Source organism: Lemur catta, chromosome 16 (assembly GCF_020740605.2).
Source record: "Lemur catta isolate mLemCat1 chromosome 16, mLemCat1.pri, whole genome shotgun sequence".
NCBI lineage: Eukaryota > Metazoa > Chordata > Mammalia > Primates > Lemuridae > Lemur > Lemur catta.
Window position 1 is genome coordinate 37,392,424 of NC_059143.1, and position 27,270 is coordinate 37,419,693.

At 40.9% G+C, this 27,270-nt stretch overlaps 1 long non-coding RNA gene across 1 annotated transcript; it reads left to right on the plus strand.

Moving 5' to 3' along the window:
- The first annotated feature begins 14,483 nt into the window (after positions 1-14,483).
- On the plus strand, positions 14,484-19,731 carry LOC123621956. The gene is made up of 3 exons (XR_006729340.1): positions 14,484-14,518; positions 19,288-19,359; positions 19,706-19,731. It is a non-coding gene; the product is annotated as an uncharacterized LOC123621956 (long non-coding RNA).
- Positions 19,732-27,270: the final 7,539 nt, after the last annotated feature.

Genomic DNA, 27,270 nt, shown 5'->3' on the forward strand with positions numbered 1-27,270 from the left:
TGTTCAGTTTCACGTCACTCTTTGTGACGTACAGCAGTGGGGGCGGGGAAAGGGAGGCGGACGAAGCGCTGCAGCGGAGCATGAAGCCTGGGGCCCAGCGGGACTTTAGCGCAGGCGCGTGCACTTTACGCGCGCACCTGGGTTCCGGCCCCCATCCCTCCCCACCCTGTAGCCCACCTTGGGCGTGTTCTTTTAGGAGAGGCAAAGTGTGAGCGGCCCGGGAGCGGAGCCGCAGGCGTGGGTCCGAGGGCGTTGTTTGCTCAGGTTGAGGAAGAGCTTGCCCCTTTCTGGATAAGGGCCTAAGAACGGTCATCAAAGGAGGGGTCATACTTACCTGGCAGGGGAGAGACCGTGATTACAAAGGAGGGGCCAGGGAGGTGTCCTCCTATCCTCTAGCGTGGGTGGTTTCCTGAGCCACGTGGCTGCTGGGCCTTCCTTGCTAGACCCGGGGATGCTCCTCCCTCGGGGCCGGGCCCTCCCAGGCCGAGCTGGCCCGGCTTCCCGCCCGCCGGTTGCTCACACCGGGAGCTTTGAGGTGCTGAACTTCAGTTCTTTGAAGCTTTTAAAGGAAATTAATTGCTTGTTTCCTCCTCTCTAAAAGCTCTGCCTGCAATATGGCTCAGGAGATCTCTCACCGTGGCTATCTTATCGAGGGATTACTTTAAAATGGCTTGTTAAAACAAAGCCTATTACTTTCCTCTGTCTTAGGCTGTGACTACCCCACCCCTCCCTTCAGTACCGGATAGTCTTCCCAGGTTAGTCTTAACCAGCAACATTGTCCTGTAGCGATAGAATGCGGGCAATATAATGTCATTTCAAAGTTTCTAGCGGCCTCACTAAAGTATTAGGTTATTAAATATGAAATGTCTAATTTGAAATCAAAAGTTTATTATATATTTCAAGAAGCAGTACAATTAATCAAAGTATGAGCCTAAACTACTGACACAATTTTGCCATCTTAATGGTAGCTTGTTTATGCCAGCAGCGAAGAAGCCTGGAGAGCAAGTGGTGATGAAATCTTAAAAGGTGTTTTCCATAGCTTGTTGAGAATTGAATATTTTTCCTTGCAAGAAGTGGTCCAAAGCCTGGAAGAGGTGGTAGGCAGTTGGTGCAAGGTCTGGTGAATTTGGTGGATGACAGAATGTTTCCAAGTCGGGTAGTTTGAGCAGTGTTGTTTGTGTGACGTGTGTTTGAGCATTGTCTTGCAAGAAGATTGGCCTGTTTCTATAGACCAATCTCAGCTGCTTAATTGCAAGCCTCCTCGTCATTTAGTCCAATTGGTTGCAGTAGACATCTGCTGTAATTGATTGACCAAGTTTCATGAATCTGTAGTGGATAATACCAGCACTGGACCACCAAACAGACACCATTAGATTTTTTTGATGAGTATTCTGTTTTGGACTGTGTTTTGGCACTTCATCCTTAGCCAATCATTGTGCTGAACGATTGCAGTTGTCAAAAGGAACCCATTTTTCATCACACATAATAATACGATGTAGAAATGGTTCGCCTTTATGTTGTGGCAGCAAAGGCATGCTTCAAGATGGTTTCTCTTCTGATGCACATTTAATTCATGCAGAACCCTTCTATCCAGCTTCTTTGCCTTGTCGATATGTTTCAAATGGTCCAATATTGTTGGAATAGTAATGTTAAACCTTGCTACTATTGTAATTCACGCGTCAGTTGAGATAGATGTGCTTCCACTACAGCATTCAGCTCATCATTACCCACCTTGGTCTCAGGTTGCCCACATGGCTCATTTTGAAGATTGAAGTCACCAGAATGGAACTTCTCAAACCATCCATGTACTGTGCTTTCATTAGCCACATCCTTTCCAAACACTTGTTGATATTTCGAGCTATCTGTGCTGCATTGGTTCCACACAGAACTCATATTTGAAAATAACACGAATTTTTGACTTATTCATGGTTTCACAAAAATTGCTCTAAAAAAAATTTGAAAGATAATCACAAGCCGAACCGTCTGTTTGAAGAATAAGGATGTAGCTTCATAATAAAAATAAAACAAGAAGTGTCGAAGTGAAATGTCAGAGATATTAACTGTCAAATAGTACACTTGAGGAAATCAGACATTTCATACTTAATAACCTAACAGAAAGAAACACAGTTTTAATAAACATGCTTAGTTCAATATGTCCAAATATTATCATCTCAATACGTAAGCAATATAAAATCATTAATAATACATTTTACAGTTCTTTTTAAGTCTTGGAAACTGGTGTGTGTTTTACACTTAAGCATATCTCTATTCAGTTGGCTTCACACTAACATGACATTTCAAGCAATGCTCAGTATCAACTAGTAACTCTAGACCTTGATTTTTGAATCAGAACTTGGGGCCTTTTCTATGTTGGGTTTATATACTGTATCTTATTCCCTCAAACTCTTTTCTTAGGAGTCAACTTCAATTGAGCTCCTATGTTTCTCAATTGCCTAAGCTGTTGCAGAGAGAGTAGTACAAGAGAAAGCAGAAATATGCCTTCCATTTCCCTATTTTGTGCCCATAGAACCATTTGCACAATCCTACCTACCCCACCCCTCAAATCAAAGGGCTGGAGAATTTTAGCTAACACCAAACCTTTCCTATTATTCCTAGGTTTCCCCAGCCCATCTAAAACCCTGTAGGTTGCTTTTATAACAACTCATTTGTAGCAGTAAGTTATGGAGCAGTTGGGTTTACAGAAGAAATCTTGCTATTAACTCTACTGAAAAGTGATCTGTTCCTTCCCTACCATCCCAATTAAGCACAGTTTTCACCTGCACCCTGTTTGAAATATGCCCCAAGGGCACATTTCATGACATCTTGATAAAAGGTACTGAATCTTTTTTAATGTACCAGTGACTAGCTAGTACAACTAGACATTTACTTATAGAATAGACAAAAATGCTTGCTGTCTGATATTTCAGTTTAATTGGTAACCGTTATTTGAAGGGAAAAACTTCTAAAAAAACAAATCCAATCAAAGGAGAAAACCAAATAAAACATGCAGTGGTCACTCCCAGGATATATTGGTCATTGGAAGGAAATTCGTAGTAGAATTACAACTGAAACTGTTGAAAGTCCTTTTCTCCACCTCTTCATGAGTTGTCAAATGCTCCCCCTTTAACCCCAAATTCTCTTCCAAAGGACCCAAAGCAAAAGCTAGAGCAGGAGTGATAGTCAGCATGTGTTTTTCTTTTGAGAGGGGGAGATGTAAGGAATAGATTCATGTAGGTAAGACCCACAAAGATAAGATCCATTTGGCTAAGATTTTAAATGCTTTAATTGAGGTGTTCATAATATAAAAATTGCTTTTTACTTTATTCTCACATAATAAATGAGGTTTCATGAGTTCCCATACACAAATATATACATTCGTGCATTAATTTATATTTGATCAATAGTGTGATTTATGAATAAGGCAGGAGATATCGAAGCTCATGGACCTTCCCATTTGGGCTTGTATTAAATCTTGTTTATGAAGCAATTTTGAGATTTGCTTTTGTTCTAAGTATTTGACTAGGATTCTTTCATATAAACTTATCAGACAACCCAATCCCTTCATTTTCCCTCAGCCACACAGCACACTAATTTGCAGCTCAAGAGGGTTTCCCTTTTATACCCTGGGGAAGAAGAGTTGTTTTAATGATTGTAGGACAAAAAAATGACAGAATTGGCTACCCTTTATCAAATAGTGGGTAGACTGCTGAACTAGCCTTTTAAATCTATCCAATTGTAATATTAAGGTTGGAATAATTGCAAACTAAACAAAACTTAACAAGATGTTTGTCCTAGTAAGAAAACTGAGATAATTAGACAATAATTTGGAAACAATGCTTCAAAATTCACAAAAGTGTGGTGAAAGATTCTGCTAAGACCCTCACCTAGAAGCCAAAACTAAGCCTGTGCTGCATTTTTAAGGCAGGATGAGTTTCTCTAGGGTAGGATGTCCCCTGGAAGCAGTAGTACCCAGCTCCAAGATAATTCTTCCTACACAGGACCACGAACGTGTCATTCTCTTGCTTGAATGGCTCCTCATTGCCTAGGAACAGCCTGGATTCCTGGCCTTCCACACTCTGATGTCATTCTTCCATGTGCTCAAAATTGTCACACGAACATGCTTATATCTCTTGGTATTAACAGAAACTCTTCCTTGACAACATAACCCCTTCTTGTTACCACCCTCTCTTCTCTACTCCAAATCAACCTCCAATCAGCTGTCTGCACTACCCTGCCATGCAATGCAGCCATGGCTCTTGCTCCTTCACTGAAATTATTCTCACCTTGTCACTAAAGCCAATGAGCACTTTTTATCCTTATCCAGCTTAACCTTTCCATGGCAGGATTTGACACTATTGACTGCTCCTTAAAGCACTCTCTTCCTTTCCCTTCCTTGGGAGCACATTCTTCTGTTTTTCTTCCTACTTCCATAGCCGTGCCCCTTACAAGGTCTCCTGCATCTAGCTGTGTCTACATCTTTAGCTTCATTCGTACCATTCTTCCTTTTGCATTCTTGGCCTTACCATAGAGGCCTTCTGGCAGATCTTCACATATTCTACATACTGTTATCATGCCTCCAAGCCTGGAATATGGCTTTTCTCTTTCCATGCTTAGCTTTGCTAACTTCTCTTTTGTCCATCAAGGCTCAGCTTAAGCATCACTTCCTCTAGGATGTCTTCCCTAACCTCCTAGGTAAGGTTGGTGGTGTCCCTGCAGTAGGCTCTAATGGCATCCTACACTTCCCTAGCAACACTCATCATCCCTTGTTATTTAGTTGTCCCTTTTCCTCTGTTTTCATCCTTATAAAGCCAGGACTATGATAGCACCTGACACATAGTAGAGACCAGTATATACTTGTGGAATGACTGCCTGACTAAATGGATATTCTTCCAAATAAACTCAGTACATTAGCTAGTATGAGCTTTTGGCCATTTTGCAAATACACATTATAATCTCCCATCTTTGTCCCTTTTCTGGTATTGGTTTTCTGCTCAGTTTTCTCTCACCTTCTATCCTACCCTCCCCCACCTCTACACATTTTGAAGCCTCAGCTTAAATTTAACTTCTTCCAACATATGTTCGTAGCCAATTGAATCAGGGCTAGCTAGTACTTTCCTTCCTCTCCCCAGGAAAATGTATAAAAAGGGAACATTTTGTATTTATCTTTGGGTTGCTTAAACAATCCTCTAAAGTCTATCCATGGGACCCTGTGGATTCTATAGACCCGTGACCCAGACTGGCTAGATGTTCATTAAACCCATTTCCTCTTCCTCCTGTAGCTGGACTACATTTCCTGGCCTCTGTTGCGTTTGGGAGGAGTATTTATAAGACCGAGTTTTAGCGCATCTTATACCACTTCTATACCTGACCCTCAAAAATCCCTCCTTATCCTCCGTGTTCCTTCCCTATACGTGGATATAAATGAGTATGATGAACTTAGAAATCACAGGTTAAGGATGACAGGGCCACAAAATGAAAGGTGCCCTCCAATCAGAAGTATTTGTTTTAGACTTTACAGGAGTGAAAGAAATATTTTTATCAAGTCTGAAATATATATTTTTATGTACATTTGTTACAGAAGTTAGCTAATATAAAACACCAAGTTAAAAACCCCTGGTTTGCAAGGAGATGATAAAAAAATTAGTGGTTGCCAGGGATTAGAGGGGAGGAAGGAAAGAGTAGGTGGAGCATAGAGGATTTTTAGGGCAGTGAAACTACTCTGTATGATGCTGTAATGGTGGACACATGTCATTATGCATTTGTCAAGGCCCATAAAATGTACAACACCAAGAGTGAATCCCGATGTAAACTATGGGCTTTGAGAGACAATGATGTGTCGATGCAGATTCACGGATAGTAACAAATGTTCCACGGTGGTGCTGGATGTTGGCGATGGTGGTGGGCTGTGCATGTGTGGGGAGGGAGGTGTGTGGGAACTCTCTGTACTTTCGGCTCATTTTTGCTGTGAACCTAAAACTGCTTTAAAAAATAAAGTCTACTAAAAACAAAGCAAAACCAAAACCCCGGTTTGCACATTCATAATATATAGTTTGGGCTACTTATATGATCTGATCCCAAACTGCCTGAGACTATCTTGCTTTGTAGAACAGAGCCCGATAAATAATTACTTAGATGGGGATCAACCCACCAAGATAACACAGCAATCCTAAATGTGTATGCAACCCATCAACAGAGCTTCAAAGTACATGGAAAACAAACAAAACCAAAAAATGATAAAGCTGAAAGGAGTAATACAGATCCACAATTATAGAGACTTCAACACCCCCTCTCAGAAATTAATGGAAATATTATTAAACAGAAAATTAGCAAAAAAATAGACCTGAATAACACCATCAGCCAACAGAATCTAACTGGCATTTATGGACTACTCCACCCATCAACAGCAGAATATAACTTCTTTTCAAGTGCCTTTGAAACATTCATATACATATACCATATCCTGGGTTGTAAAACAACTTCAATGAATTTAGAAGAATTGAAATTATATAGCGTACGCTCTAATCAAACTAGAAATCAATAACAGAATAAGAAAATCTTAATACACAGAAAGTATACAACACATTTATAAATAATCCCTCAGTCAATGAAACCTCTCCAGGGAAATAAAAAAATACACTTATCCAAATGAAAATGAAAATACAGCATATCAGAATTTGTGAGACATAGCTAAAGTACAGCTGAGAGAAATTTGTGACACTAAATGCTTATATTAGAAAAAAGGAAAGGTCTCAAATCAATAACCTATGTTCCCTACCTCTATGAACTAGAAAAACAAGAGCAAAATAAACCCAAAGCAAAAGGAAAGAACTAATGAAGTTAAGAGAGAAATCAATAAAATTGAAAACAGGAAAACAGTAGAGAAAATCAATACAAGAAATTGATTCTTAAGAAATCAATAAAATTGCCAAACTTTTAGCAAGGCAGACAAAGAAGACACAAATTACCAATATCAGCAATTAAATGAGATATCACTACATATCCTGAAACCATTAAAAGGATAAAAGGATGTTACTGCTGAGGCAGTATTTCATTAAAAGAAAAGAAAAAAACCAAATGAAAATAAAAGGATAAAAGGAGATTACCACAAATAACTTTATGTTCATAAATTCAACCACCTGAAAAAAATGGACCAATTTCTTGGAAACTGTAAACTACCAAAATTCAACCAAGATGAAATAGACAATCTGAATAGTCCTATAATGATAAGGAAATTGAACTCATCATTAAAAAGCTCCCAAAAAAGAAATCTCTAGGTTTCACTGGAGAATTCTACTAAATATTTAAAGAGGAATTAAGCCCAATTTTATACAATCTCTTGCAGAAAATAGAAGAGGAGAGAACGCTTTTCATTTTATGAGGCCAGTACTGATACTAAAACCAGACAAAGATGATATAAATGAAACAAAACTATAGATCAGTGTCTCTCATGAACATCAACACAAAAATCTCAACAAAATATTATCAAATCAATCCAGCAACATATAAAAAGAATCATACACCACCACCAAATGGGGTTTATTTCAGATTTTAAGGTTCGTTCGATATTTAAAAGTCCATTAGTAGAAAGCATATGTTCACACAAAGTCTTGTACAGTAATGTTCGTTGCAGAATTATTCATAATAGCCAAAAAGTGAAAAAAAACCCAATTCCCATCAACTAATTAATGGATAAACAAAATGTATATCCATAAGGTATATCTAAAAGGTATACCCATATGATGGAATATTATTCACCCATAAGAAAAGAATGAGATACAGATATATGTACTACGGCGACACAGATGAGCCTTGAAAACATTTTGCTAAGTGAAAGAAGTCACAAAGGGCCACATATTGTGATCTCATTTATATGAAATATCCAGAATAGGCAAATATATAAAGTCAGAAAGTAGATTAATGGATGCCAGGGGCTGGGGAGTAGAGAAAAAGAGAGTTATTGTTATTGGCTATGGAGTTTCTTTTTGGAGTAATGAATACGTGTGAAACGAGAAGCCATTGCTGAGTTTTAAGCAAAGAAGTGATGTCACAGAAGTGTTAAGAATTGACTGTAGGTGACATGAATGGAAGCAGGGTGATAAGACACAGTAGGGTTTGGGACACACTTTTGAAGGCAGTGCCAGCTGACTCCACGGTTTTTGGTCTGTGCAACTGAAGAGTGGTGTTGCTCTTAGTGGAGAGGGCTCCAGCCAAAGCAAGTCTGAGATAAATATTTTTAGGGTTTCAAGGGTTTCATGACAATTGGTGGCCCTTTAAGAGGCTCGAATCCAAAGGTCACTTCTCTGACTTGGTCTTTCTCATCATCTCTTCTGTCAATCCTCCTCTTCTCTTTCGCAACCCTTAAGCCAGAGCTTTACGGGAGGAAGGCCAGCCTAATTTTCTAGGCGGCCTATTGGCTGGTTCCTTTTACCCTGAGCACCTAATAATACGTCTAAAATTTCTCCCAGGGCACTGGGTTTTGAGGGAAGGTGATGACTTATTTATTTTGGTCATGTGTAGGTGTTGTTGAGTTTACAGTGGATGGAATGAGTTTTACAATATGCCAGCTGTCCACTAGGACCTGAGTTGAAACTATTCACTTATTTTGTTCATGTCTTTTTCTGCAGTCGTGATGGAGGCATCAGTCCCTCCGGTCAGGTTTGCACTAAAGTCATTGCGAGCAAAACTTCCCCAAGGCTACATTTTTATGGTTCATTTTCAGACTGTTGGTGCCATAGGAGCAATTAAAATTTGTGAATAGTATTTTTTCCCCCTTGATAAATAATGTGGATGGCCTGCAGTCTGCTCATATTCCTGGCAAGGGATTTAATAGGCTATTGTGTTAGTAACAATGTGAATACAAATTGTAAACATTTATCATATCCAGAGCTTCGTGAAATTTTCAAAGCAATGTCAGTTAAAACAGATGGTCTAATCCCCCCCTAACAAAAGTCTTTAGATGATTTTTCCACATTCGCCAAAAACATTTTGTCTTGCTGTAACTTCTACTTATTATATAAAATAATATTGTAAAATCTACTAGAAAGCAAATAGTAATGGATAATAAATTTAATGTCCTCTAAAACTTATTCTGTGTCTCTTTAGACACTATGAACTACTATTGTAATATATATATATGTATATATATATATATACACCATATTATTAAGGTAGAGCAATAAAATATCCTATATACTGGGATTTATTAATAAATTCCCTTTGTGTGTTTATTAGCATGTGTATTAGAAGGTAAACCACATATATGCTAGTGAAAACTTCCCAATATATTTTATATATAATCTTACAATTTTACAATTGTTATCTTGACTCTTGAAAACCACCAATTCAAATAGGAAGTCCAAAGATTTGAGTCTTAAGATCAAATTAATATTTTACCAGGGGGAGAAAACTCTTTCAGAATTATTATGACTCCTACTACAGCACGCGTTAGAGGAGAAAGACATGGATCAACAAATATTGCTTAACTTCTTATAAGGCCTTGCACCAAGCATGTGGGGAATATACAGAAATATAAATCATGGGCTAGACCGCAAGAGACTCACAATATAGTTGATAGAATGGTCAAAAGTTAAAATGTATGAGGGCATAGAAGACAATAATCTAATGATTCAGTGGATATCAAAGAAGTTTATTGTAGGCGTTTTGAGAAGATACATTATTTCTGTGAGATAATCAGGAAAGACTATGGAAGAAGTGAAATTAAGCAGAGATTTAGGGGAGGTGAACTCTGAATAGGTGGAAAAGAGGGGAAGACAGCTTCTTGGTGAGAAATACCACAAGTAAAGATACAAAGGCAAAAGAGAAGCCCACAGACTTGGGAATACTGGTGGGGATTGGGGGGTGAGCATGCATGTTTGATTAAAGGGAGGGATTGATATATGGCAATGTGAGGAAGCAAAACCTGGAAATTTGAAAAGGCTGAGGCATTTAGACTCTGCTCTGAGGCCGGTCTACCATGGGTTGGTTGGTTTCGTGTGTAAGGATTCAGGCAGAATAAAGTCCTAGCTCCATTTACAGATGGACAATAAATATGTTACTTAGTGATTTAACTACTTGAAGCCTCAGTTTCCCTTCTGTGCAATGGAGATTGTATCTGCCAAGCAGAGTTGTGAGGGCTGCGTGAAATAACAACAGGTCATTGTGACCCAGCCAAGTGAGTGCTCATCACAGGAGCAGTCACTCCCTCTTTGTGGTAGATGGGTGGGGCAGGGAGGCTGCCCGCAGGGCTTTTGAGGAGGAAACGACATCACTGAAGGGATGGAAGGGGAGCGCTGGGAATAGCGATTTTGTGATGGTGTGCAGAATGAACCCAAGAAAGGGAGCATGCGTGTGTTGGCAGTGAGGGGAACTTTAGACCACACACGAAGACATGGGGCTGAGCTAGCCACACAGGCTACAGCAAAGCCAGTAGAAATGATGAAGTGAATATCAGAAGGAAGGAATGAAGGGATTTGGTGAAGAGAGAGCTAAATGTAAAAAATGAAACCCAGATGAACAATTTATTAATTTCAGAATGAAGAAAGAATCATCAAACTAGTAGAAGAAAATACCAAGGAAAAACCTATAATGAATATTTGTTTTTGTCTGTTTCTGGGTTTTTTGTTGTTGTTGTTTCTTTTCTTTTTTTTCTTTTTTTTTTAGTTTTTTTCCTTTCATTTTTGTTTTGTTTTGTTTTGTCTGTGCAGTGTCCTATCCAACTCTTTCCTTTGGGTTAGCTACTCTCTTCTCACTTTGATGACATGTCTTTGGCGAATCAGAGTACTTTATTTTCCTGGAACCAATGATTGGTCTGGAGGTAAGGCATGTCATAGGCTGGGGCAATCTGAGTCTTTCCTCAGAATTTTCCTTCCTAAAGATAAGTCCCCTTGGACTCTCTGGATATGGAAGCTATTATAGAAGGTTATCAGTCAGGAGAAAGTTGCTGGCAGGAGCATATGACACCAAATGGAGATCACAAGAGATTAAAGGAGAAACAGAAAGACAGATTTAGAGGCTTGGTGATGTTGATATTAATTTTATTAATATTTTGTAAGGCCTACAGAGTTTCCCTGATTACTGAAGGATGCCTTTTTAAAATTCCTTTTTAAATTTCCTTCCAGTAAATCCTTTTCTGTTTAAGCTAGATTATGCAACAGAGATAGCAATAGATTTGATGGCACAAAAGTTAAAAATTTCTGCAAGCCAAAATATTATGAACAAAATCAAGTTAAACAAATTGGGAAACATTTGCAACAAACACAATATGACAAAAGGATAACTATACTTATTGCATGGGGAGAGTTTATAAATCAGTAAGAAAATATTAACATCCTAAGAAAAAAATGAGCAGAGTCTACAGAAGAAGAAATACAGAGTAAATAAGAGTCTGCCTCAATAACAATCAAAGAAATATAAACTAAAACAGCAAAATGTATTTCACTAATCAAATGCAATGGTGAAAATATCATAATAGTGTTTGGGTACAATGTGTGTGGGGGAGGTATTTCACTTTTCTTGAGGGCAAGAACCTTAAAAATGTCCATAGCCTTTTTTTTTTTTTTAAGAGACAGGGTCTTGCCCTCACCCAAGCTGGAGTGCAGTGGCACAGTCATAGCTCACTGTAGCCTCCAACTCTTGGGCTCAAGCAAGCCTCCTACTTCAGCCTCCTGAGTAGCTAAGACTATAGGCATACCACCACCCTCAGCTAATTAAAATTTTTTTATAGATACAGGGTCTTGCTATGCTGGCCAGGCTGGTCTGGAACTCCTGGCCTCAAGTGATCCTCCCACCTCGGCTTCCCACAGTGCTGGGATTAAAGGCATGAACCACTGTGCCTGGCCTGTCCATAACCTTTGATTGAAACCTTCCACTTCTAAGAATTCTAGTGAGGATATAATCAAAGATGTGCACAAAAATTCACATACAAGGATGTTTATTACAGTGATATTTATACTAGACAAATTGTAAATGTCTAATTGGATGATGGTTGAATAAATAAGAAATGGACACTCACATAATGATAAATTATGAGCCAATTAAAAAATCATATTTTTGGAATATAGTTCCTTGACATGGCAAATTCTCACTATATAATACTAATGGAAAATAAGTATAATGCAAAATGATGCGATAGGGTCCCAATTATTGTTTTATGTGTGTGTGAGTATGTATGTAGATATGTATTAGGATGTGAAATGGGACTTTTTCTATTGCCTTGAACTTTTGCCCAAAGCCTAAACTAAGAATAATTGATAACAAGTATCTTCATGTTCTCAAGAAAGGGGGTTAGACACAGCTTCACAATATCTACTATAAATTAAAAAAAAGAAAAGAAACCTAGTGATCACTATGATCACCACCAGATTTCCCAGAAAGGATAATTTGAAGTGCATTTACAGTGGCAGAGAATGATTTTGGCATAGACCCTGGTGCCTGACATGGTCCTGGACTCACTTCCACCCTTGGGGGTAAGGGTCCGTGGATTTTCCTATGCAGTGAGCAGGGTGGGGTGAGGAAAATGAAAAACCACACCATTGCCTGCTCTGCTCCGTGCACCTGAACTGCAGATGGACCTGAGCTCAGGGAAGGCAGAAGCATGGACTTGATTTAAATAAAACTGACTTTTTAATGCCTGCACGTGAACCAGTTCCAGCACCTGAAAATGACAGGAAAGCTATGGGATGTGCCTGAACCATGGCTCAGGGCAGAGAATGGAGACCAGGTCAAAGGCAGTGGTGGGTAGGAAACAATCCAGCTGCCTCATCTTTGTGCTCCACCAAGCCCATCTCATTTAATAATCACCTCTAAATGCAGTGACCAAGGTTGGAAAAAAAAAAGTTATCTGAAATCAAACATCTGAAATCATCTCAGAGTGGTGAGAGCATAGGTGCTATTTAAGGCCTTATTTATATTTTTTCTGTGTACTTTTCAAATTTTTTTTTCGTTTTTCTTTTTTTTCATCCTACATCATGTTTTGGTACTTTTCAAAATTTCTAAAATAAATATATAGGCTTTTATAATATAAAAAACAAATAAAAAACCCCAAAACAACAAGAAAAACAAGACATAACAACGAAAGGTGTAGAGGAAATGGCTCCAGAGAAAAGAACCACAATCAAAATTTTAAAAAGGAAGTGAATTGTCTCCTACTATGTCTAGAGAGGCACACATTATATCTGTATTTCTGTTGAAATGTCTTTTGTTTCTCTCCCTCTTCATTTTTATACATCCACACTAGTGCTGACTCTGGACACTTTCCCCTTAGAACAGCAGTCCCCAACCTCTTTGGTGCCAGGGACCGGTTTCATGGAAGACAAATTTTCAATGGACCTCTGGCAGGGGAAGTGGTTTCGGGATGATTCAATTGCATTGCACTTATTATGCACTTTATTTCTATTATTATTACATTGCCACTTGCCATTTATGGATAGGGTGTTGATATGAGTCTGCAAGCAATTGATTTATTATGGTCTTTGTGCAGTTAAACCTCTCTGCTAATGATAATCTGTATTTGCAGCTGCTCCCCAGCACTAGCATCACCACCCCAGCTCCACCGCAGATCATCGGGCATTAGGTTCTCATAAGGAGCGCACAACTTAGATCCCTCACGTGCACAGTTTACGGTAGGGTTTGAGCTCCTATGAGAATCTAATGCTGCAGCTGATCTGACAGGAGGCGGAGCTCAGGTGGTGACGCGAGCGATGGGGAGCAGCTGTAAATACAGCTGAAACTTCGCTGGCTTTCCCGCTGCTCACCTGCTGCTGTGTGGCCCGGTTCCTAGCAGGCCACGGACTGGTATCGGTTGGAGGCCCAGGGGTTGGGGATCGCAGCCTTGGAAGACTGCAGTGACCTCAAAATTGATGTATTTTCCTCCTATCAAGCTCCACACTGATAGGATCATCTTCTCAAAACACATTCTGCTCTCTGTTCAACTCTTCCCAAGTGTTCCAAAATACCACCCCACTACTCTCCTCAGCTTCAGGCCATTTTCTTCAAAGTCTCTTATAAAAGGCTGAATTTAACCCTCCTTGGGCTCTTGTTAATTTACAACACCCAAGAGGAACTTTCAGCCTATTTAAATGGTAACCATTTCCTGGAGTTTACCATAGTCCAGCCCCTTCTCTAATTTTAGAAAGCAGTAGGCACTGGATTTAGCAGTTGGATACATGTGAAAGAGTTCTCTTTTTCATATATGTAAAAAAATTATAAACTTCATGAGTAACAGGACCATGCCATGTATTCTGTGTGTATATCCTCATGTGAGATACCACAGTACATTTTTTAACATGCAGTAGTCTCAGAAAATGCTGTTGAATTAGTTGCATCTAAATAATTACTATGGAACCATTTAATCTGTTAATTCATTACCAAACTTACTAGGATTGTGGAACTTAAAATAGCCCATCATTTCCTTTCCTGAATCTGATTAACTTTCTAAATCATCTTTTCTCTTTTTTTCATTTCAGGTGTGCGATCATGTGAAAGTAATTTGACATCATAATATCTTAAATAGAATAAAAAGGTAGGCTGAGACAAGAATAAAATTAAAACAGTAGACTTGGATAAAAGAAAATAACCCTTATTTAAATCCATTCGTATACTTGCAGTGAAGAAAAAGACACTTTCATAATACTGTTGTCATTCCAAAAATTAATTTTTGAGTCTCTGAACAAGGGTTATTAAAAATATAAGAAACTTTTCATACCGTCTCCTACTCCACCATCTAGAAAAACATATATGATGTGTGGGTGTGGGTGTGGGGTATATGTGTGTGTGCGTGCAGGGTGTGTGCGTGTATGTGTGTGTGTGTGTGTGTGTGTGTGTGTATTTCACCTCTGAACAGATCCAGGGAAATCAGGGCTCATACTTGTTTTCTCTACACTTAAATTTTTTTATTTATAAGTAAATTTATCCTGACTCCAAGTATTAATTAATAATCCAAGTATTAATTAAGATGCAAATGAGAGAGAGAGATTAGACATAGACAAAGATCAAAGGTTCTCTCAAGTCTACAAAAGGACCACATCTAAGAGGACTGACAAACATTAAATATTTGTGAGCTACATATTTCAGAATTCCATGATATAGTACATTAAACTGAATTTGACTTCATTGATATTAAGCACAGTACTGATCACAATACCGATCTAGCTTTAGTACTTTTTTTTTAGAGACAGGATCTCACTCTGTCACCTAGGCTGGAGCGTGCAGTGGCTTGATCATAGCTCACTGCAGCCTTGAACTGCTGGGCTCAAGTGATCTTCCTGCCTCAGCCTCCCAAGTAGCTACGACTACAGGCATGTGCCACAACTCCCAGTTAATGTTTTTAAAAAATGTTTTGTAGAGAAATAAAGTAGCCCACAATAAGTGTTACTGACAGCCTAAACAAATGAAATGAAATGAAATATGAGGATAAAATAAAACCAAATAAATATACTGAGGTCCACACAAAAGACAAAATGTACCATGAACTTCAGGTGGTTCCCTACCGTTGGGTTGGCAGGCCGGGGAAGGTGAAAGCTGGGCTGTTCTCGCTGATGGCAATGGCAGAGGTTTCCTGGCTGGAACTCGGAACTCATTTCCCCATAGAAACCGTAGAAACCCTGGCACACAGTTAGGTAGGTTCTATAGTGTGTTTAGAACTCCAGATGAGGTATGTGGGTCAAACGAACTGTTGTGAGTTCTCCCAGGTACCTATCCACGCCTTTTTAGATTGTTTCCTTAGGCAAATGGCTCCAGTTCCAAACAATTGACCGTAAATCATCTTTCTATAGAGGGAGCCCCAGGGGCATAGGCCTGGATTGTTTGTCAGCCGTGAACTCAGACAGGTGTGAGCCCCACTGAGGGGCTTAGCTCCACTCCAGACCTGAGGCTCTTGAGCTGTTAAGGAAGCCAGAAGCCCCCTTAAAGTGAGCACCCAGAAGGGAAATAATAGACCAGAGGGAGGAGAGGATGCACAGGAGCTTGGTGCAAGACCTTGGTCTGGGGCAGGAAGGCTCAGGGCAGGTAAGGGTGGAGCTTCCCAGAGGGTTTCTTGGCTGAGCCCATAGAGATTTTAACAGTGTTATATTGTTGTTAGTTTCTATAGACTTGTGCCAGAGCCATTGGCAGGAGGCTTATAATAAAAAGCAAGTGGAGCAAAAAGCTGTTATCTTTAGAGTTCTCTAAGAGATGGAGGCCAAGGGTAAAGTTATCCTGTGACTAGTAACAGAGCACATCACGGGGTGTGTGCATGTGTGTTGTGTGCATGTGTGTTGTGTATGGTATTCCACTGTTCCATTGGAACAAAATAAATGTTCCTTGGCTAGCCCAGGCTACACTAACCTGGTGATGACAAGAGTGTGATGGTAGGAGCAGGGAAAGTAGGAAACAGTGAAAGAACAGGAGACCACCAAAAGATAGAGGAAAGAATGATTATGAAAAGTTATGAGTCTGTGTGTGGTCCCATAGGATCAGAAGGAAGAGGTTTCGGGGGGACTGGGATCCAGAGATTGAGATGGAAGGATCTAGATTTATCAAATAAGTAATGTTCCTGTTACTCTTTTGATTATGTGCTGGAGATATTTAGCTGCTTTTATACAGCTCTTGGTACTTAGTGTCATGCATACAGCAGCCCTCAAAGTGTTACCAACAGGCTAAACAAATAAAATAAAATATAATTAGTGTACAATAAAACTAAATAAATACATTGAGGTTCAGAAAAAAGGCCAAAAGTATCATGTGCTGCAGCCCTGTAGGTTTGGAGACTGATTTTAGCTTTTGTTGTTTATTATTCTGGCTGTTGAATGTGCCCATCCAATCTTTGCCTTCAGAGGAACTCAATAGAATTATGAAGACAAACCAGCCTTTACTGTGATGGTTCAAAGTTGGTTTTATGGCCTCTCAAAGTGGTCTGCTAGGGCTCTGAGCCTTCTCTCCTAACTGAGGGTGCGGTGGATAATAATGTAGAAGGTGAGTTGGTGGCAGAATTTCCATGGTGGTGATAGCAGTGGTGGTGGTGGCTGGGGGGTAGGGAGAAATTTTTCATGAGAGGCGTAATGTGTATTCTACCCATTGAGCGGGGGGCAGGGGCAGAGGACAGACTTGCTTTAATCTATACAATGGACAAGAATGTATGCAACAAAAGTAGTTCATAAATGCTAAATGATCTTGCTCATGAGAAATGTCCATTCATCATCATTTAACATTTATTGAGCTCCTATTATGTTCCAGGATTGTGGTCAGCCCTATAGAAATACTGGAGATGGCTTCGAGTTTCTGTGCTTTTATGGCTATAATTCCTCAAGAGCGGGGACTTAGATTATCTCATTCATTCTTTGAAACCTGTGGTTCTCTTTCTTGGGATTTTTTAAAGTTGCAGTGGAAGGTGTAGCTCTCTTTCTTGGATCCCAGAACTGCTGGAAGGTATGTCCCTTGCTGCGTGGAGGGCCTTGGGAGAATGAGCCCAAATACAAGGAGAAACCAAACAGAGTGGTAGAGCCATGAGGAGGGAAAGAGAGAGACAGAAAGCAGGACAGAGAGCTAGTCCTGGTGCTTTCAGTGTTTTGTCTTGAAGTCCTCTCAATCCCTACATTTCAGCCATTTGGTTTTATGACCTTAGAAGTTGCCAAAAAGTAGTTTGATGCAGGTTTTTATGACTTGCAGCCAGAGTCCTGATTTATACAATGGTTAACACTGAACCCATCATCTTTCTCTCCTCAAAGAACCTCCTCCTATATCCTGGTTAATGCTACCACTCTCTGCCTAGTCCCTTGCATTAGTCAGCTCTGGCTTTCATAACAAATACCATAGACTGGGTGGCTTAAACAACAGGAATTTCTTTCTTATAGTTCTGCAGGTTGGGAAGTCTGAGACCAAGGTATTAGCCAATTTTGTTCCCTAGTAAGGGTCCTCTTCCTTTCTTGCAGGTGGCCGCTTACTCTCTGTCTCTTCACAAGGTAGAGAGAGAGAGAGAGAGGATGCAAACTCTCTGGTGTCTTTTCTTATAAGAGCACTAATTCCCTCATGAGGGCCCCACCCTTACGACCTCTTCTAAATTTAATCAACTTCCAAACATCCCATCTCCAAATACCATCACATGGGGGGGGGGCAGTTAAGGCTTCAACATGTGAAATTGGTTAAGGGCAGGGGAACCCAATTCAGTCCATAGCATCCTCCCAGGTCAGAAGCCTGCAGGTCATTCTAGAATCCTTCCTTCTCATCACCCCACCCAACAGCCAATGATAATCACCAAGTCCTAATGTTGTAGCCTAAATATCCCTTGAATCCATCTTCTCCACATGTCAGTTGTCATCACATTTGTACAGGTCTTCATTAACCCTTGCCTGGGGTTTCTCAATAGTTTTCTACCAATTTCATCCTTGTTAAATCCATCCTCCAAGTAGCAGCTAGGGTAAGCTATATCTGAAAGGCAAACCTTACTTTATCAGTCCAATGCCTAAGTTTCCCACGACCCGGTTCTTCCCTCTGCAATTTCTCACTTTTCATTATACCATGCAGTGATCAACAAAAGCTTATTATTTCACGTGCAAACCAAGTCTAGGCTGTTGTGTCAGTAGCTTTGATGGCTTTAATACCAAAGAGAGGTGGTCTGTTTCCATTGGCTTAGTTCTCAACACAGTCTTTAAATACCACATTTAATACAAGATGAAGGCTAAGTTTTTTAGGTTGTTATTTAATTTACTCCCTAACTTTTCAACCTTTTCCACTCTACTAAAACCCTATAAGAATTATTGCTTCAGCCAGACTATTCTATAAATACTTAACAGCTATTTACACAGATCTGCCTGCAGAGCCCTGCAATTCTTTCCTGTTCATTTGCTTATACTTACTCTAAGCAGTGGTCCTCAGCCTTTTTGGCACCAGGGACTGGTTTCATGGAAGACAATTTTTCCACTGACGGTGGGGCAGAGCGGGGAGGAGAAGGTGGGGGAGAGGGGAGGAAGAAGTAGGGGACAGGGCAGGAGGACGCAGAGCTTAGGCAGTGATACCAGCACTGGGGAGCAGCTGTAAATACAGATGCACCTGAAGCTTTGCTTGCTCACCTGCCACTCACCTCCTGCTGGGAAGCCCCTGATTCCTAAGTTTCATGGAAGACTTTTTTTCCATGGTCCATGGCCTGGGGCTTGGAGACCACAGCCCTAAGCATTCCAAACCACACTGATTTCTTATTCTTCCAGCCTCAGCTTCTAAGTTCTTAGTGTTTGCCCTAGCCTTTTTTTTGGTCATTTATTACATATTGCTTTATATTGATGTTTGACTCTTCATGCATATGTCTTACTTCTGCCACAGTTTCCAAGCTCTGGGAGGGCAAGGACCGTGCCTTAAGCCACTGAGTGTGCCTAGCATGCTGTCTTGTGTACGGTGGGTAATCAGACGTTTGTAGATTTTCTTCTGTTGGATCCATTCTCTTCCCTTAGATCATGGTAGCCCCAAATTTGGGTGAATTTTTAATAAATGGGTTCAAAGAAGACAAGGCCAGTACATTTTTAACTTCCAAATGTAAAAGTTATTCAAGGTCAAATTCCTTAGTTCCCACAAAGGGGATAATCGCTTTTGTGAGGTGCCTAGCAACAGTCTTAAGTTCTCCTGAGCAAGTCCCAGGAGCCTAACTTTTGTGTCAATGAAAATTATAATTACTGAGTACAATTACAATGCTGTGGAAATTGTGAATATTACAATTTATGCATCTGTAAAATTGCCATTTCAGGGCTCATGAAAGATACAAGCTCAAGACAAAGGAGAACATGAAAACCTTGGAACCAGATTTCTGGTCACAATAAAGAAGTTATTTTAAGATAATCTGGGATTATAATTTTTAATTCTCTTTACATCTATGCCTATTTATTTCTGGGCGTTTCACCTTACATTAGAGTTCATGGACATAGAAACTCTTCTGGCATGTTTGTCTATTTTATTGTTCTGCTGTATTATGATTTCGATGAGAATTTTAGTTAACACCTTGATTATCTTGATATATAAGGCATTTTTCTTCTAAAGATCTTAATCACAGGTTACATTTCATTTGTCCTCTCCTAGAATTTAGTATTCTTTTCATTGGCTTATGCAAAAAGGGAATTTATTGGCTCATCTAAGCTAAAAGTGTAGGGGTCAAGCTTCAGGCACAGCTGGAGTTAGAGCTTAAAATATTTCATAAATATTTTGTTTTTCACCATCTTTCTTTTCCGCCTTCTAAGTGTTGCCTTTAGTCCCAGGCTTCATGTGGTAGCAAGAGGGTAGTAACAGTTCCAGGTCCTGTATTTCTTTAGGTTTAAGACGACAAAGAGTGATAGAAGTCTGTCATTGCATTTCATTGGCTCTCAGTGGTTATGTGCCCACCTCTAAACCAATTACTGTGGCCGTGACTTACTTCAAACTGGTGATGAGGCAGGGTAGGTACCCCCTAGCCTCAGGGTACAAGCTGTTCCATCAGAACGTCCTGGGCTGTTAGGGTGGGTGAACTGATCTTGATCTTCCAGACATCTACTTCCTGGACTCTCAGGAGCAATCAACTTTGTTGATCACAACCTTTAAAAATAACATATTCCTTTGGTTGTCATAGGACTCATTGTCCCTCTTTTATCTGCTCATTATCTCCTTTCTCTGGTCATTAAATGTTCCAGTCTTTTAAGGTTAGGTCTTAGGCACTCTTCTAACTGGATTCTCTTCTACGTTATTTCATTCCTTCCCATGGCTTTGATGACCACCTAAAACCCAAGGATTTGAAATTTCCTCTGCAACCCAGAGGAAACTCTGCAGTCTATAGTTCTGTCTCCAACTGCCCATGTGACTTTTCTACTTGGTTCTCTCTCTCTCTCTCTCTTTTGGAAACAAGTTCTCACTCTGTTGCCCAGGCTGGAGTGATGTGGCATGATCATAGCTCACTGTATACTTGGTTCTCTTAAAGCCACTTCAAAGTCAACGTGTTTAAAACCCTATCCCCTGTCCCCCCGACAAACCTGTTCTGAGTACAATGTTTCTCATTGCAGTGAATCGTACCACTATCAATACGGTTCAGCAACTCAGAAACCTAAGCCTCATCTTTAACATGTCCCTCAGCCTCACTCCCCATTGCTTAGCTGATCTGTTACCAAATCCTACAAACATTACTTCCTCAATAGTTCTCAAATCCTTCCAGTTCTCTCCATCTTTACAGCTCCCTCCTTAGTCCAAGCCATTATCTTCAATCATCTAATTACTACACAACTTCTCAGCTCATCTTCAATGTGTTTCCTCCTTCTTCCAATCTATTTTTCATTTTGTAGTTAGAGGACATTTTTTTCAAAAAGCAAATCCAATGACTTCCCATTAAACTTAAGATATAGAACGAAATCCCCACCATGGTCTACAAAACTTCGCTGCTATGGCCCCTTGCTACCGCTTTAACAATGTAACTCCCCACATTTCCCTTGCCCTTTGCATTCCACCACAGTGACCTTAGTCCATTTCTTGACACACCATGGTAGACAGAATAATGCGCCCCCGACAGATGTCCACATTGTAACCACTGAAGCCTCTGAATATGTTATCTTATATGACAAAAGAGACTGTGCAGATGTGGTCAAGTTAGGGATTTTGAGAAGGGGAGATTATCCTGGATTATCTAGCTGGGCTCAATGTAAACACAAGGGGCCACCTAAGAGGGAACCAGGAGGGTCAAAGGCAGAGAAGGAGATGTGATGATGGAAGCAGGGGGCAGAGAGACGTGAGGAGGGGGCTGTGAGCCAAGGAATGCAGGAGGCCTTAACAGCTCGAAAAGGCAAGGAAATGGAACCACCATGCCCCAAGCCTCCAGAAGGAATGCAGCCCTGCCACCACCTTGATTTTGGGACTTTAGAACTATAAGATAATAAATTTGTGTTGTTTTAAGCCATTAAGTTTGTGGTAATTTGTTATTGCAGCAATAGGAAGCTAAGAATACAAACTATTGAGCTGAATAGCTTCAGTTTGCCCTTCCAGGTTTACTCTCCACCCTTCCTGCTCGAGGCTGACCTGTGTGTTCTGCACCAGGGAACTCTCTTACCATCTGGTCCTGGTTGGGCTTGGCCAATGGGAGACACACATGGGATACTGGAGGGTGGAAGTGAAGTCGTGCTATTTCTTTCCCCTGCTACCGTCCTGCTGGAACTCTGTGGGCTAGTTGCATACCCAGCCCGAAGGCCACAGCTCCTGCCAGATGGCCCTAACCAAGCCTGTTGCAGTTTCTGGTAAGTACTTTCTCCCCTTGCCCCTTTAAGCTAGGGTGGTGAAGTGGTAATGGCTCCCTGCTGTTGCTAGCCTAGGGTACTGCACTATTCTGGACTACTTTCCCTGTAGCCTGGCCTGGGCTTGTTAAATAGTCTCTTTATTAAACACTCCTGAAATTACCCAGTTTGCAAGGGCCATCTGTTTCCCCACAGGATGCTGAGTAATACAGACCTCATTCTATTGCTGTCTGCCTCAGGGCCCTGGCGAATGCTGCTTCCTTTGCCAGGAAAGCCCTTCTCCCCAAGTGTACTGTCTTCCTGTGTTAATCTTCAGAATTCTTAAGGAACACTTCTTCAAGCAAGTCTTCCCTTGCCCTCAAAGTCAGGTATTCTACAGCCTCAAAACACTACGTATCTATACTTCACATCACTCCTTATGATTTTAGCTTTACAGTTGTTCCTGAGTTCATTTGGTTATTGTCTACCTTTCCCTCTGAAGCTGCATCATCCTACACAGTAGCCACGAGCCACACGTGGCTGGGGAGCCCTTGGAATGGGGCTAGCATAACTGAGGAACTGAATTTTAAATTTTACTTAATTTTAATTACTTTGAATTTAAAAATGAATAATAAAATTTTGGGAAAACTTCGTAAACATGTTTGGAACCACTGGGGGTGTGAATCTACTTTATCAACTGTGAATCTACTTTATTTATGAAATCTAAATACAGATCAAACATTTCTGATGAAATTTAGAATCTGAATAGAGATTTACTGTAAGGATAAAATACACAATGGATTTTGAAGACAACACAGAAAAGAATGTAAAATGTCTCCATTTTAAAACGTTGATTACATGTTGAAACAATAATGTTTTGGATCTACTGTGTTACCTAAAGCGTATTATGAGAACCAATTTCACCTGTTTCTTTTTACCTTCTTAAAACATGGCTACTAGAAAATTTAAAATTACATGTGTGGACTCACATTGTTATTTCTGGGACAGCGCTTCTCCAGATGAGAGTATAAGATTCAAGAGGGCGGTTTTCTCACCTTGTGTCCCTTTGCATAGCGCCTGATGCTTGCTAGTGCTGCATGGATATTCAATACATGGCTGAATGAATGGAAGTGTGTGTGCTCCTACAGAGTACACTGGACTTAGGGAGCAACCTCACCTTGAGTATCCACAGATTTCTCGTCTGGGTCTTAAGAGTTGAAGTTTTAGGGACAACAGTGATAACCTATATGTTTAATGAGGTTCTGGTGTGTTTCTGTCGCTTGGCAGTTAAGATACCCACAGCCTGGTAGGCAGAGTTGCCGTGGCTAAGCGATGGCAGACTAGACCGTATCCTGTAATAGGGCAGGGTGTGTGCTGGGGGTGGTGGAGTAGACTTTGCTGCACTTGGCAGGAAGCAGGCTTCTATGTGGTTTCCAGAGAACGTGAGGGCCAACTATGCCAAAAAGTCTCGGGCCACTCATGTAACAATACACCAGGGCGGCTACCTGCCAGCACTGTTCACTTCCTCACGATGTCACAATGTCTACGTTTCCTCTTGGAGACTCTTCACTCCTTTCCCCAAAAGGTTATCCTTGTCATTTTGCTCTGGTTTGACTTAGCCTAATCCCACTGAGCCTTCCCTAAGCTCCTGCGTCCAGCGGGGGGGTGTTTATTTTGTGGACAGCAGGCCTCTGCTTACCTGAATGGCCTTTTCAAAAGGAGATGGGGCAGCTTGGTTGGGGTGGGGAATAGATCATTTGCTTTTTGTTGGAAGGCACTCAAGTGGGTTAATAAGAGCTCTGCATCTCAGACTATCCATCTCCACCTTTTCAGTCCCAGGCAACTCTGTTAAACTTGCGAGAAGGCATCCTTCCATATAGCTAATCTCCCACCCTCTGCTCAGCCCTCCTCTCTTGGAGAAGAAAGGCATGTAGACACAGGAAGACAGTGACTCCACGTCTGCAGGATTAAGGTCCCTCAAACGTCCACTCTGCCTGTCTGACTAGTAACGCTGTGAGGTCTGAGTCATTGGAAGGCTCCCGGGGGACTTCCCAGGCCGGCCCCGCCCTGCCACTCTGCCCATCTTCCTACCGTTTTTTTTTTTTTTTTTTTTGCAGACCTCACATGAGCCCCAGCCAGCGGCTTATTTTCATTCATTCCATCTCTATATTCTCTTTACTGCGATGACCTACTTAAGTTAAAGGGAAATACAAACCACCAAGGAAATTTGCTGACAGCTGTTTCCTGGGTAGAATTAGGTTGGGTATGTGTGTGAAAGAAGCTCTAGCAATCATTTTGGCTGGAGATGAAAGTGGAAAAGGAGTGACAGAAGGTTACAAAAAAAAAAAAAGTGTCACGACAAGTCTGTCAGGGGGAAGTGGCTGGAGACTGAGGGTGGCAGGGACGGCTGGGGAAGAAACAGTTCCTCCAGGGAGGTTCTACACTGGCATTGAGATATTCTGTTTGGTCACTTTGCTCAGTTTCCTCCTTGGAAACTTTACTCCTAAAGTCATAGGTCTAAAGAATATTGGGGTCCAGATAGAGCAGATTAAGCCAAACCATTATTGGAAAAAATTACAAATTTAGTAGGCTGACAGGTACATAACAGCACAGTTTGGAAAATAATGTAAGGATACAGATGGCTTCAGACCAAGTATCAGAACACCTAAAATTTTCCCTTGGATTTTCTAGGAACTGGCTGTGCGCCTCAAACAAGTCATTTTGACTCCTCTGAGCCTCTTTCTTCTCACCTGTAAAATGTGTGGTTTAAACTAGATGCTGGCTAAGATGTTTCTTTAGCTTTTAAACTCCTTGCAATGCATAAAATTATTCACCTATTGGCTAAGATAGCTAACAATTGCTATTATCTAGTAAAGTTGTTAACAAGTAGTCAGATTGATTTATGTTTTTTCCTTCTCCTTTTTTGGTGGAGGTGTTTTGTAGCATGGCCAAAAGGTGGGGCACAGAAAAAAATCAAAGTTCTAAATAAGCCCTGAATCAGACACTCTGCCTCTGAATCATGGACAGCTGATTGGCTACGGACTGTAGAGTCCTTTTGGCAATGTCTGGTATGAGTCAGAGGCCGCACCGTCCAAGGCATCCAATCCCATGAGGCAGTCCTTTCCTTATCTATTTGTATGGTTTGAAGGAGGACCAAGTACCTCCATGACTAACAGCCCAGAAACTCCTGCCTGAGCCCTAAAAAGCACTTTGTATGCTGTCTTCATTCAATTGTAATGGTGCAATGAGAGTGGGCACTGAATAATGTTTGAAGCTACATTCCACAGCAAACTATCTGGTATTTATTAGAACTGTCAAAACTAGTTACGGCAGATAAAAGTACTGTCAGGTCAGTTTATAAGCTGAAACTTACAGTGTTAGAGAATTCTGGAGCTCAAAGACACTGGAATCCATCTGATCTAATATTAACACTTGCCCAAGGCCGGGCGCGGTGGCTCACGCCTGTAATCCTAGCACTCTGGGAGGCCGAGGCGGGTGGATCGCTCAAGGTCAGGAGTTTGAGACCAGCCTGAGCAAGAGCAAGACCCCGTCTCTACTAAAAATAGAAAGAAATTATCTGGCCAACTAAAATATATATAGAAAAAATTATTCGGGCATGGTGGCGCATGCCTTTAATCCCAGCTACTCGGGAGGCTGAGGCAGTAGGATTGCTTAAGCCCAGGAGTTTGAGGTTGCTGTGAGCTAGGTTGACGCCACGGCACTCACTCTTGCCAGGGCAACAAAGTGACACTCTGTCTTAAAAAACAACAACAACAAAAAAAAACACTTGCCCAAGATTACAAATTTATTAATGCAAAGCCAGGACTAGAAAACACCACCAGACTCTCAGGTCTGTGGTCTTTCTACTAGAGTATGTTGCTCATGTAAGAACCTGAGTGTGTTTTGAATACAATTAATTAATTTTAAATATACAATGCATGCACTACAAAATTTAAAGGACACAAAAGGGTTTGCAGTGAAAAGTTAGGCTCCTACTCACTTCAAGGTTTTTGGACAAAGAAAAAAAATTCCTTTCTAACAGAAGAAGCTTTATTTTGTAACTTGCAGCACCAACAATTTCTTTGGCTGAAAATTAGGTTCGTTTTGAAGGGCACGGTATAGCAGAGGGACACAGTACGGTGCAGTGGGCTTGGGGGCTTAGTCTGTTCTTCTACAACAAAATACCATAGGTTTATTGATAATAGAAATTTATTTCTGGAAAGGCTGGAAAGTCCAAGACTCAGGTGCTGGCAGATTCAGTGTCTGGTGAGGGCTTGCTTTCCCATAGGGGCACTAATCCCATTCATGACCAGCTTCATGACTTAATCACCTCCCAAGTCCCCACCTCCAAATACCATCACACTGGGGATTGGGTTTCAACACATGAATTTGGTGGGAACACAAACATTCAGTCCATAGCAGGGACCCAGAACCCAGGACTAGTCTGCTAACTTGGGTCACTTCACTCTCTGAGCCTCAGGGTTTTGCATCATCTGTCAGGGATGGGGTTGAGCTAGTGGTCTCTGCAGTTCCTCCTGGCTATGATACCCCAAGAGAAGCAGGCAGTTGTTAGCCTTCCCTGACGCAAATAACCAGACGCACCAGCTTTTAGCCATAGGAGAAAGAGAACACATCTTTTCCCTGCATGGCCTACCCCAGATTTTCTCAGTCTTGGCTTTATTGACATTTTGGGGCTGGGTGCTCACACCTGTAATTTTAGCACTCTGTGAGGCTGAGGCAGGAAGATCTTTGAGGTCAGGAGTTGGAGGCCAGCCTGAGCAAGAGTGAGACTTTGTCTCTATCAAAAATAGAAAAATTAGTCGGGCACATTGGCACTTGTCTATAGTCCCAGCTACTCAGGAGGCTGAGGCAGGAGGATGGCTTGAATCCAGGAGTTTGAGGTTGCTGTGAGTTATGATGACTGATGACGCCACTGCACTCTAGATGGAGCAATAGAGCGAGACTCTGTCTCAAAAAAAAAAAAAAAAAAAGAAAAGAAAAAAAGACATTTTGGGCCAGATAATTCTTCACTGTGGGGGCTGTCCTGCACAGTGTAGGGTGTTTAGCAGCGTCCCTGTTCTCCACCCACTTG